The sequence below is a fragment of the Argiope bruennichi genome, chromosome 7, assembly GCF_947563725.1.
Source record: "Argiope bruennichi chromosome 7, qqArgBrue1.1, whole genome shotgun sequence".
In the NCBI taxonomy this organism is placed as follows: Eukaryota; Metazoa; Arthropoda; class Arachnida; order Araneae; family Araneidae; genus Argiope; species Argiope bruennichi.
In genome coordinates, this window is record NC_079157.1 from 97,086,787 (window position 1) to 97,100,802 (window position 14,016).

The 14,016-nt window shown below is 29.4% G+C and overlaps 1 long non-coding RNA gene across 1 annotated transcript in view; it reads left to right on the forward strand.

Moving 5' to 3' along the window:
- LOC129976245 (uncharacterized) overlaps nucleotides 1-14,016 on the forward strand; it is a 256,684-nt gene that overhangs the window by 216,714 nt on the left and 25,954 nt on the right. The window contains exon 2 of the long non-coding RNA XR_008785106.1: nucleotides 5,929-6,148. This is a non-coding gene — a long non-coding RNA (uncharacterized LOC129976245). The remainder of the gene's footprint in view (nucleotides 1-5,928; nucleotides 6,149-14,016) is intronic.

Here is a 14,016-nt window from a genome sequence, read left to right on the forward strand (position 1 = left end):
AATGATCGTATTCATGATTGACTTCATATAAGTTTTGAATTTTTTTGTCGTTGTAGGGCTGGGGAAAATAATAAAGAACAATATTAGGGAACTGTGCCGTATATATAATTTATATGCTTCATCAGAAAATAACTACTTGCAAATATACTTGAATTGACCGAAAGTCAGTTCAATTCATTAAGATGCATTTCCAGTACTTAAAAACAATTTTTATTTAATATTTTTATAAAGCAGTATCCGATTAACATGAATAAAACGATTATTCCGTTATTAACGTTCTCCAGTTACAATTTCTATCCAGCATTTATTTAGGATATAGATATTTTTAGAAAATTAATTACTGAGTTTTTTCATACTTCAATTCTTTTATTAACTTAAGAAGGTTTCCTTTTTTGAGGAATGCCAGTAAAATGTTATAAATGAAAATTAACGATTCAATTATTTTTAGTTTTCTCCAGTATCGATAATGAAATAATTTACTTGTGTCATTTTAAAATAATGTCATTGCAAAGATAACCAACGCTGAAAGCTGAGAAATAATTGCACTATTTAAGAAATCGTCTCCCTTTCATATTCTGTGAGTAATTATTTAATTTTAACATGTATATGGAATTTTCACTTGTTAGTTAATTATTAAAACACACTAATAAGATCAGAAGAGATTTAAAATTTTCTGAAGACTGCCATCTATTGACAGTATGATTAACATTTAGTCATAAACAACACAGATTCTACAATTTTTTTATATGTCTGGTCGGATTCTGAAATCTCGTCATATATGAATTTTCAAAATCAACGTTTTTTCATCCGTTTGTTTTAAATCTCGAGAAAAACCTTTCAAAATATCCTTTTAAAACGCGATTTTTTTTTTTTGAAAAACAGTGAAATGCTTCGCCGTTTTTTTTTTCTTTTGAAAGATGATTATGGTCGAGAGATGGTAAATCTTAATATTTCCTATCCTCGTCTTTCTCAGGGTGTGCAAAAGGAATGGAAAATAATTTTTTTTGATAAATTCAACAGAAGCGACAACATCGCAATTAAAGAATTTAAACCATATGACTTCATACTTCTGAAAAACGCCAAGCGACCTCGGCATCTCCTCTGTTTAATAAAATTTTTTGTTTTACCACGCCGAAAAATACCTTACTCTGGATAGGGGACAGTTTTTGCCAAAAAATACCTTAGATAAAATTCTCTTTCCTTATTATATGTATATATAAATATATTTTCTTTTCTCTCTTTCAAAATATTATCAATAATTATCTAACTTCTCTATGTGGCGACACTTTCAAAATGTGCAACACTTCATAAGTAATCTCAATGTCTTATCAACATTCATATCATCTGTTATATCCCGAGTTAGGAACTTCGCTTTTAAGAACCTCGTGGGCCATCCTTCAAATATGCAAAACAAAGGAAAAGTATTCGCATGCAATCTGCTGGTAAAGTTAACTTGTTTGCCATCGATATAGACTCAAATTTACTTAAAATTTCTGAAGGATCATCCAATGCACACTAGTTTCTATTTCTAGAAACTATTTGTAATTCTAAAATACTAGTTCAGTTTTAGATTGTTGAATAATTGAAGATCATTTGTCTGATTATATTAAACAATGATTTTATTTGCTTAGCAAGTATTCAACTGTATATGCATAGCGACAATTAAAAATGTCTTAATTCGTGCTTTTATTATTCTCGAGTGCGGCATATCTTCAGGCAAGGAAATTAGTTCTCCTCGTCTTTATTGATGTGAATGAAAACTCTTGACTTTTTTCTAAAGTTACAAGCATATATAAGCAGATTAATAATCATAAAATAAAACTTTTTTATTTGTAGTGGACTCGTATATATCGATGAGAAACACGCCTTCCATCAAGCAAAGTATTTATAAATGGACGTCGAAGAATCCTTATCACGAAATCCTTTATATCATTAACGCCCTCCCCCTCCCCTAGAAAAAGAAGAAAAAAAAGAAAAAAAGTTTAGCATTAGGTTTGTACTCCAGTTGATGCACATCTTGGCGATATATATATATATATATATTTTTTGGCTCATGTCTAAATTATTTGGTGGCTTTTCGCTCTCAGCCGCCAAAACGCTCCAAATATGCTATTGTGGTAGTTTTCTGCCGTAGCAATGCATTCCATGAGTTTTTTATGGAAAGTAGGAGATTTAGAGGTTAGGAGGCTATTATATTAAATAGATAATGTGAACTATTTTTTTAAGCAAAAGAAAAAAAATATGCATACAATTCATATAAGCAAATATATAAAATCATTAACAGAGACTGAGAAAATGCCGTGTGCAGCGATGCGCGGTGATATGTCAGTTGCTTGCTTAGTGAACCTCTCTGTGGAATAAGGCTAGCAGCATGTTTTGAGATGTGACTCAGGTGGTTTGAGAAAGTAATAAAGCATACTATAAGTCAGTGATAATGCAAGTTCATAGTGCAGTGATGACACATTATTATCACTGCACTATTATTACTACCTTACTCAATACGCTGCCTTAAATGGGTTTGCGTATAATCGTTATCTTAGTTTGACGAAAAAGAAATCTATGTATATTTCTTTTGGGAAGTTAAATGTTTTCAAAAATCGCTGAAATAAACACAATCTGTAAATTTAGAGGAGATATCTGTATCACATATAACCCTTCATTGTCGATTTCGAAATTCCCGCTACTGCTATTAACTCTGTCACTTCCATCTTAAAAAGGGAAGGGAAGTGAGCACGATGATTTCTTAAGAAAGCATCGATTTTGGAACTAAAGTTCCAGTCCAAGGTTTGAAGCCATCAAAGATCCATTGTGCATGTGATCCTGATTTTCAGGATGTATGATCCACTGGCTTGAAGAGGAAGTTTAAAAAATAGTTCTAGTAAAGTTGATATCTTTGTTATCTAATCACGATTCAGAATTGCGAAGTCCAATTCAAGGTAGGCACTGTGATTCTTCAAAATGACGATCTTCATGCAGGTAATTGTTATTAAACAATATAAAAAATGTCACCGATCAATCTCGTTGATTTACAAAATAAAGAAACAGAATATTCCAAATGAATAAACTGCCGTATTAGCGGAAGTACATAAAAACGATTTCTTCCATTAGCAAAACCTAAGTTCATTGAGTGGAAATGGAATGGAATTTGAAACGATGCAATATCATTCAGAAAGATAATCTGTTTGTAATAAGTATAAGACATGAGTAGTAGCTTATTGTTGATCTCGTCTCAACGTCACTGACGCTGGCATGGAAAATTACCTGGTACTTGCACGTTTAACGCATAAGACAAATGTCCGTAAAAGAGTATTGCTAGTTTTACACCACTAAGGTGAGAAACATTGTTTGAATTTGGGATCATTTATAACTTTTGCTCTTCAGTTCTTATCACCGACTGTATTTTACCATCAAGGAGCTTTACAGTCTGGCAATGGGGATAGATGTAGTCGTTAACCCTCCTCTCTACGCCACTGACTATTACTATAGAATATATCACTCAAATCCAATCTATTGTACACAATAAATACATTCATCACATTTATTTGACAAGCGAAGATGTAAGAGTAGAAGCTGTGGTCTGCCGAACACTGCGAGATTCGTTTCCTGTCACAGGAATGTCGCGTCGACTGAATCCCACGAAACGTTCGAAAATTAACAGTGATAAAGCGGAGACAGCCGTCGAATCCAGGCGTTGATCGGAAGGGTGGAATCTCTCAGCCATTGTACATGTGCAGTTCGGTAAATGCGTTAAAAATTCCCTTTTGCATATGTATAGATAGAATATGATTTTATTATAAATGCTTGAAATTGAATTGTTAAGATATTTTTCAATGCAAGAATTTTTTTTCAATGTTTTAAAGTAGAATTTCATACGAGTTTAGCATATCGCGTTTAAAATGCTTACAATTATAGGGCATGAGGAAATTTATCTACATTGTAGTCGGTTGCAATTAAATTTACCGTACGACGGTATTTTTTTTGGGAGCATTCGTATAAAGTTGGCCTTTTTAGCCGCGTTGTAAGAAAGTGTGCATGCAGTTTTGCAATGAAAGAGCCAACAACGATATTGCCGATTTTGGGTGCACTATTAAAAACTTATTTTTATTACATTTTCATGATAAATAAACTGCGATATTTTATGCATTAATTTAACTGCAACTCTACATCTTTCGATACAGTTTAGGTCATCAGATCTTCAAGAGCAAAATTTTAAATAATGTAATTTGAAGTTGGCTCCTTATTGAAAAACTGCCTTAGGTGAAATTTTTAACAATGACGTAGTGAAAATATGTTAGAAGATGATGTTGGTAAGTTCTATGAGGGCTTCTTAAATTCTGTGGCGAGCCAGCCTGTTAGGTACTACAATTTTATAATTCGCTTCTTTTGGGTATCGTTTACATTCCCAAACATAATCAATTAGGAAAATTGTTTTGCTTTCAGATGTTTTAAACTAACATTTTTCAGTTAATTTTAATGAATTGAATTTCTTTTTAATTCCAAATTAAACTTTTTTGAAATTTCTTAATTTTTATATTTGTAATAGACCCATAATTTCCTGTGTAAAAATAGGACTATTACGATAAACTTAAGAAGTCTCAAGGTCTTAAAAATGAACATTTATGTTAAATTTCTCGAATACCAATATTGGGGAATAATTCCAATGGTAAGTAAAATTGTAATTTATAGTTTTTTATTGTCATTTATAGATTCAGAATTTTATTAACATATATTTTTGTTGAAGCAATTGTTTTACGAAATGATTCATAGTCTTCAAAAGTGGTCCATGTACAGAATACAGCTTTTTTAAACTTTTTGAAATTTTATAATTAATAGATGATTCAAAATATCTATAATATTCTATAAATATTATTCATTAAACAAAGATATTTTTGCAGTCCGGCCTGTTAAGCAGACTAGAGTTAATTTTCAGAAATTTTATTTTGAGTATTTAGTTTTAATTTCAAAATTGAATTCCGAGTTAGGCTTAATTGATATTCATTTAATCACATATTAACATCAGATGTAAGTTAGATACAGGATTACATTTAAGGAAAAGATAAAGAATGTCCGATTGGTCTCTACTTAGCTCCTAAATAATACCGTTGATCACATTGTTGATTCATCCTTTTTTATTATTAGTAGAGATAATCTTTTGATACTGAACATTTGTTACAAATTGGTATGTTTAATGTAAAAACTGTGTACTAAATTTTATTCACCTTACTCATTGCAGTTTTGAAATCTGTATTTACATGCGTATGGATAAAGCCCACCCTTGACTAAAATTTGACACATCTATCCACAAATTATATTTTTTGGTGTATTTTTTTTACTTTGTTAATAAATGTACCAAACTAATAAAATACTAATCATTTAAAAAAAAATCTTACAAAAAAAGATTGGAAACCAATAGCCATTCTTTAACATTTTATATGAAATTCTACGGTGATCCATGTGCTATGGAAAGAAAACTTACTCTTACAACTGATCTTAATAAAATCATGAATACCAAGCTCCTTTAACGTTAAAAGTATCAGCAATTCTCCAATACATTAGAACTGCTTTGGAAAATTTTTATTTCATCTCTCGCAGTAGATTTAGTAATTGCTTACCACGAGTATTACTTAGATTTTCATAATTTTAATAAGTCAACTCTTGCAATTTGTCTGTAAGGGAATGTTCAAAAATTGCATAGAATGTTTTTTACCTAGGATGTGATATTAATTTAAATTAACTTGGAAATTTGTTTTGGGATTTACAGTGAGATGATTTGTAATAAATCTCTCATGCCACTCTAAAATGTTGATATATCTAATTTTTTACAAGTTTTTGATTTATTATCTTGATTTTATATAACTGATATAAATACAGATATGTTATGATTATTTTTATTAATATTTTTCTCTTCCAAAATGGAAACTCCGGGAGCTGGTGCTGCAAGTTACAAAGTTATTTCACCTATTAGAGAATTCAGACTAAACCAAGAGCACTCAATAAAAAGTGTATCCAGTAAATATACAGCCTTTTCATGGAATACTTCTTGTAACCGAAGATATTTCTGAAATATTTATTGATATCACATCAACTCTGGAACCTTTCCCTACTGGAGGATTGGAAGAACTTTTTTTCAGCTGCAAATAGTTGGAAGGTAAATAATTTTTCATTTATTTATTGAAAATTATTTTCTTTTGCAATTACTGATTGTTACTCTTATATAGTGGACTCTCCTATGACACATCTCTGTATAATCATGATAACATAAAGCATGAAATAAATATTGATTAGGTGTCATATATCTCAAAATTTTCTGTATTAAGCGCAATATTAGCAATTATATAATTTTTGTTTTATAAAGCAAATTTATGTAGTTATACAATAATATGAACACTAAAACTGACAGTATCTCTTAGCAATAGGCGCAAATACATTCGGGGCCTGTTTGAACTTGATAACTGAGTTATGATGTACTGATTTTCATTTCACCACATACTGACATAATTTGTCATTTGGAAATCGGATGCCAGTTCAGAAAAAAGTAAAGAATGCATGAATATTTCCTCTGAATGCTCCATTTAATATGATTATGATGGAAATTCTCATATTGCCTCTTTTTGTAGGAGAGTTCATTTTATGTCTGTTAGTTGTATAAAGATTATGTATTAAATTATTTGTAAACTAGCCATTTTAGTTTTACAAAGTATAGTGAGAACCGCAATTCTCGCATTGATTCAGTGTATTAATTTATTTATTCATTCATTTGATTTTGTTTATGATATTTACATTCATCTAAAGATTTGACGCAACGAGCCGCTCGATACTTTCAGTTTTCTGGGGAAAAACGATAGGAAATGTGTGCTTACCTCTCTTAATATATAATAATTGGTACGGGTAATAATAATAATAGTAATAATTGGTGAGTTATAAACTTGTTAGTGCAAATACGCTTCGTTAAATTGAACTAATTTCATGCGGTAGATTAGTGTACAAATTTTCAAAATCGTAAGTATTAAGCTTATAAATATTGTTACCTTTTAGAAAGTCCAAAATATCTTTATTACTATTTATAATAAAACTATTTTCATCTTTAATTTTATCTAAGACAATTTTCACGGAAAAAATTTTTCATGGAAATATGTGTTGCTCATGTTCTTTCATAAATTTTATAAGTATCAGTATTTGTATAAATCTGTGGAAAGATTGATGATTTGAAAACATTCAAGTCCTATAACTTAATAGTATGTATAAAATATCCCTTTATCCCGAATATTTATCTTAAAAATAACAATTTTTTTCCTAAAAAAATGAACCCATCGTTCGAAACAAATCGGCATTGTGGACAAGAACAATCGGTGAAACCGATTTTACATATATTAAAATATCGGGTTTGGAATGCTTAACAATTTTCTTTCTCTTTACCATTTCTCGATATCTCAATAATTTTCCAAAAATCATGCATTAATGCTATTAAATTTTTGGTAGAAAAATGTCACCTTCTCTTACCGCTCAAAATTTACATTGCTTGTGTTTGCTACATATTTCCAAAATAGAAGTTCAATGCACCAGTGTGTATAGTTAAAGATAGGTATCAAATTTTAAACACTTTCTTCAAAGGAGTAACCGCCATTTGATTTGTAAATTCACGAGTATTTGAATGAAATAAATCAAAACCCCAACTGCTTTAAACAAAGAGAATTTGGAATGTGATCTAACCACCATCACTACTGATCTGTTTGAACTTTAAATGTAATCAATGGGAAGGAATATTTTCAAAATCAACATTCTATTTTCTTCTCTGCTCTATGAAGCGCAAAACTTGCCTTCTTCTGTTACTATAAGAAAAAGATAAAAAAGAATTCCACATCTGGCACATCACTGCTATGTCCCAGCTTTCAGCCAATCCTATATATGTGTTAAAGTAATATTGAACCCTTAGCTCTCTTATATCAATTCTAAATGCCATTGTGCAAGATGCATAGTTTTCACATATTTGCTAGATAATGATTATTATATAGGCCTCATAATATAAAAAAAAAAAAACTTTTAATTTTTTAGAAATTATAGAAAAATTTGCAACTTGTTTTGAGATATCTAAGTACTAAATGAGACTTTATATATACATTTATATAATAATGAGTTAATTCCGGGGTTCAAAGGGTAAAATAAATTAGTATTTTTGTAAGCCAACACTGTTTTGTCTTGAAGGAAATTTAGATACGTGTGTTATTGTATATGCATCAAAGAGCCCTATAATGAAAACAGCGGTAACAAAAACTTAACAGTAAAAAGAAATGTGCTTGAAATGAATTCTTCAAAAAAGACGTTTTTACTCAATTGCTAAAATTGAGTAATAATATATATAAGATGGAATTTTGTAGCCAAAACTTCATTTCACTACTTTATAGGCTAAAGTTAGAATTTATAATTTCTTGTATACTGAAATACAGAGAAAGTGTTGTAATATTCAAAAAATTCAAATTGAGAGAGACTAACGAATCTCCACGTTTCAGACCCCCCCCCCACCCCGAATTCAAAAAATACATTTTTAAAAACACTAAATTTTATAAAGATTTTATCAGGAGGATCATTGCTTTGACGCCGTTGAGAAAAAAAAATTGGATGCATTGGATTCTATTTTTGTACAGCCAAATTTTCATATCAGATTTTTAACTGTTTTTATTTTATCATATACAAAGTACTATATAGTACTATACAGTCAAAGTACTATATAGTACTATAAAGTACTATATAGTCAAAAATTCGAATTCGACGTTTTGACGAATCGCCACATTTCATCCGCTCTGAGTGCTAAAAACACATTTTTGGAACTGTTTCATGAACTTAATATCGCAAAAACACTTTCAGCTAGACGGATGGAATTTGATATGCAGTGTATACACCAAAATAATGGTTCCTATCTGATTTTGAACGGAGCCTATTCATAGTAATCTGTCTGTCCACGAATCTACAATAATATTAAAGATGAATGCATATGTTAATTGGCGTTCTCATAATCAGACTATTTGACCTACAGTTGCTAAATTTGGGACATACATACCTTGGAGGGTGAGAATGTGCATTTGAGATTTTTTTTAAATTTTTATAAAATTAAAATATAAGTTGCATTTTGTCGTTTTTTTTATTACTATTTCATTTACTATACTATTTCACAAATATTTTTCCATTCTAATATGTGTAAAAATACCTATTTAATAGGCGTGTAAATGTTTTATTTAAATTTTTGGAATTAAATTTTTAATAGTATATTACATATGTTACCCTGAAGTTCAAACTGTTTTCCTTATTTCATCAACTATCTAATTACTTGATTTCTTTTTTCTGTACTTGAAAATGAAAGAAAATATTTTCTTCTTACACTTTCTAAAGTGTGCGGTATTGTAACTTCACAAGATGGGTAACAAAATGAAGTTACAATACTGCAAACTTTCGAAGATATATTAATCGACAATCGACGTTTACATTTTTAATAACACCATGATGTCACAGGACTGGCAGCCATTCGTTTCATATACACAATCATCAGAACTGAAATAAGACAATAAAGCAGGACGTCTTTAACTTCTAGAATTTTGATGGAATCACAATTATATATAAATGATTTGACTGAAATTTAAGATAAATACTCTATCGCACTGGCTGGTCACCTGAGGCGACTAGTGAATAATAATTGCAAAACGAAAAGAGTTGGATGAATAAAATTTGATATATAAATGTAGCTTTGATTAAATTTTGAACCAAATTCATTTTGGTGTTAGGTGATGGTTTCCTGTATTTTCAATTCAGTTAAATTCGATAACTCCAAAACGCGGCGTTTTAGATAAATGAAATTCAGTACTCAATTGTAGCATCTAAAATATAAACTTTTAAAAAAAATTGAATCTAATCTGTCAAAGAGTTGATATCTGTCTGCAATTTCGCATCCATGTAAACACGATAATTCAAATCTCAGTGATTTGAATAAAATTTTGTTATGTAGTTATGTTACTAAAATTGTAATTCTACGTCAAATTTTATTTGAATTGGAAAAAATGTGTCCAAAATGTATATATGTTTCTTTAAACTTTACTGTGAAAAACAAGTCTTTCCTGTACAGGCATCTGAAAATAAAATTCTGAACACTTGTGGCAATCAAAGCTTTTCGGAGTTCCGCAATTTTATGCAGGCAGGGTCAAAATAATATACCTATTGGAGAATAGGCCAGAAAGTTTCAGGAAGACCAACCTCAAGATATAATTTTCTTAACCAGATTTAGAGGCTTATTCACACTTTTCATTGATAATTAAGAATATAATAATTTTTTTAAGTGGAGTGGGATGCTTTCGGCAATGTTAATAGTCAAAAATTCAGTTCTAAAGTGGAGTTTTTCACCAGTAAGTTTTGTATCTAATTGATAATTTAGGGCATATAAAACGAATGATTTATTTTAATAATAAATAAAAAAAAATTGAGCCATATTTGTTGCTTAAATTATAATTTTTTTTTAATGGCAAACAGATTCATACGTTGTGATGCGATAATTTTCAAGTTCATAACCACAGATCGGTATTCTGAGAAAAAAATAATTCTGAATAAATCACATAATTAGCATAATATGAGCATAGATTTAATAACTGCAATGAATTTATTTTCAGTAAAAAATGCTAATTATAAAAATGTTAAAAAAATGAATGTCGTGAACTTGCAAATCTAAAAAAAAATATAATATCTTGCATGATAAATAACTTCTAAAAATAATTATTATTCCATAGAAAAAAATTAAAATATAATTAATAGATGCATTATATTTGTAAATATTTTTGTATACAGCTTCATAAAATTGTAATTCGCTCTAGGAGTACCGAAATTTGTAGAAAACATGCTTCGTGAAAGAGGCAAAAAGTCTTTTTTACTAATAGATTTCTGTTGGATTCATTGTTAAAGCCTAATTTATAAACTTTTCATTTTTAAATTCTACACAAATTATGCTTTTTTTTGTAATCAGTGAAATGTCCCCTTACTTATTTGACTAAAATTGAAAAATCAATTTTTTGAAGGCTGAGATGTTCCCAGTTTCCTTTAATTGGTGTTGAGACTTAATACTAAATACTTCAGTTCATTACATCTTTTCATTCAATTTTTTTTATTACTCCAGTTGATCTAAAATAAGATAATCAAAATTAAGAAATTGTAATTTGATTGTAAAAAAATTTAGAAAATGGTGTAAAAATTAAAGGCGATATACGTATTACCTTTTATTATGCTCCAGTAAATGATTTCTAAACTGGTAGAGACAGAATTAGTAAATATATTTTTCTAAATGTTACGAAATTAAACTTTTTTACATTTTCCCCTCATATTTAGTAAAAAAGGTTCTTGATAATTTTAAACTTTAAAGAATACCTTCGTTCTTCTACGACTTATTACTACTGGTGTATTAATGAGATGTTAACGACCGCTGTTTGAGAAAAAAATTGCTAAAAATTAGATGACGCGAAATAAGTTATTGCTTCCAAATTTAAATTAAGCATTTTTTTGCTATTTCAAAATGTTCCTTAAAATAAATTTTTCAGGAAATCTCTACTGGAGGTAAATGCCTGAAAATCGATCAATATTAATCAGGACACAGTGAAATTTTCTTAGCGTATGTTTTAGTGCAACGTTTGTTTATTTAAATGCGACTGATGGTATTTTATAAAGAGTTAGGTGTAACTATCAGAAATGCCAATATGATTAAAATAACACAATATATTTTTTTTATTATTTAAAGCGTTTTCCCAACTGCAACTTTCTATCAATCTCCAACAACAAAACAAATAGCTTCTGGGTCATTCTAAGAGAAGACAATCTGTGTATTCATTTGAAAACTTTTGGCGATAGGTTTTTCTTTAACGTCAAAGTAAAAAGTTTAACCTTGCGTAAGAAACTGCTGACATTTTTTTATTAAAAGATTGGAACTCAATAAGTATCGTAGTGTAAATTCACAGCAAAATGATGAACGTTATAATATGTCAAATGGATAAAGTTCGGTTGTTCTGAGAAATATTTTACTTAATGCAACCGGAGGAAACATTCTTGTAACTTTCTCTCAATATGACCTACGTCGTGTTTAATTTCATCCATTAGTGACGAGTATTAAGTATTTATTTTGGGACAAAACCTTCTTCCGGTTTCCGATTAAGTCCAAAGTTTGACATAAACTTTTTTTTTTTTTTTTTTTTTTTTTTTTTTTTTTTTTTATGGAGGTTGCATCCAAAATTGCATGTATCTAGTATATTTCATTTATAAATTGCCAGTTAATTGTCGTGTAATAGCCTTTATATGAACTACTTAAACGTTTTTAATGTGTAGAAATAAAGAACTGGTTCTAACAAAAATCTTGCTTTTTTTATATTCTCTAAAAATATTTTTTTTCTCTATATACTCTTTTATATTTAAAGTAACAAGAGCTTTAATGTCGTAAAACAATGAATTTCTTTAGACGCATTTCCCCCCAGTCGATTGATATGAAAATTTGACACAGAATACAACTGTAGTCAGAAAATAACACACCGAATTTGATATATTTAAATCATTGCATTTACAGGTTTCTGAAAATACAGACCGACCGGTAATGAAGGAATGGATTTGACATACAAGTTGTATGATGTCTACCGCATAAACATTAAATCTATTTACTGGATTTTATTTATCTTGCTCTCTCCGTTTTGTAGTTATCTTGCTAATTTAGATTTTTTATAAGACACAGACTTACTCTGAAACGAATTTTCCTCAAATTTTGATAGAAATCCACAAATGAGTGTAAAACACATATACCAAATTTCATCATTTAATACAAAGCATTTTTGAGTTATCTTTCTTAGATGGACAGATAGACATTTTTCAAAAAATGTGAACTTAGTGAGATCCAAACTGTGGATATTTCTCAATTTTGAATCGGAATTTTTGGACGACTAAAATACTTTTTCTATATTTCATATACGAGAAAGTAAAACAATTTTTATATGCTTTGAGATTAGAGTATCCAGTCGTTTTCGGATGTATTAAAACATTTTCTTCGAATTTCTGTAAAGCTGAACTAACTACCTTTGTATATCAATTCTATAAGAAATATATTGACTTTACGTTTATTGTAAAGATTGGAACACGAAAGTAGTTAGGCTGATTACATACACAGCATTTTTTTTTCCGCTGCGGATATTTTATCGCTACCACTCACAAAAATCGAAGGTTTGCACACACGGCGGTAAAATTTCCTTCGTCGTCTTAAGAGTCGGTGTCATTTCATTACCAAAGAAATTCACTTGAACCGTGCTATCTAAGCTATTATGTGTAATTTGAAATAAATAGAGACTAGTTTTTATCTTTATTGTATTTTATCATCGAATGAAGAGGAAAAGGAAAAATGACTTAGTTGGATTTATTCAATTTAGGAAAAAGTTAGAGGAGTTAGGAGATTTTTACACGTTATTTGAAGATTTGAGGCAAGGGAAAGTGGCATTGGCGGATAAAAGATACCAAATTGAGGAATTCCATTCAGCATGTAGAAATTCTGGTAATAACTTTTGAAGTACATAATTTATAGTAATAAATTGCAATGAGTGAAAGAAACGTTTCACTTACGATTATTTTTGTGCATTGTTATTATAAAGTTTTGAAGGTAACTTTGTTTGATGGAATTCCCTAAAAACATACAAATATGAACAGATCCTTAGATGCGTTTTATACATATAAATATAAAATTAAAAATTAATATACTATTAATTATATAATTAAATTACCATTCCGTTGTACTGATGAGCATTTGATGGCAGTAAATACCGTTTCATTTTGTGCTTGCCAGGCATAGAAAATCCAGAAGTTCCGTACATTTTTTTTGTTGGTGATGCAGCATTTGGGCTGCATAAAAAATTTCTAAGGCCATATGCTGAAACAAATTTGACAGTCTAAAAGAAAATATTCAACAATCAATTTTTCAAGCAAGATGATACACAGAATGCTAATTTGATACACTCAGCAATA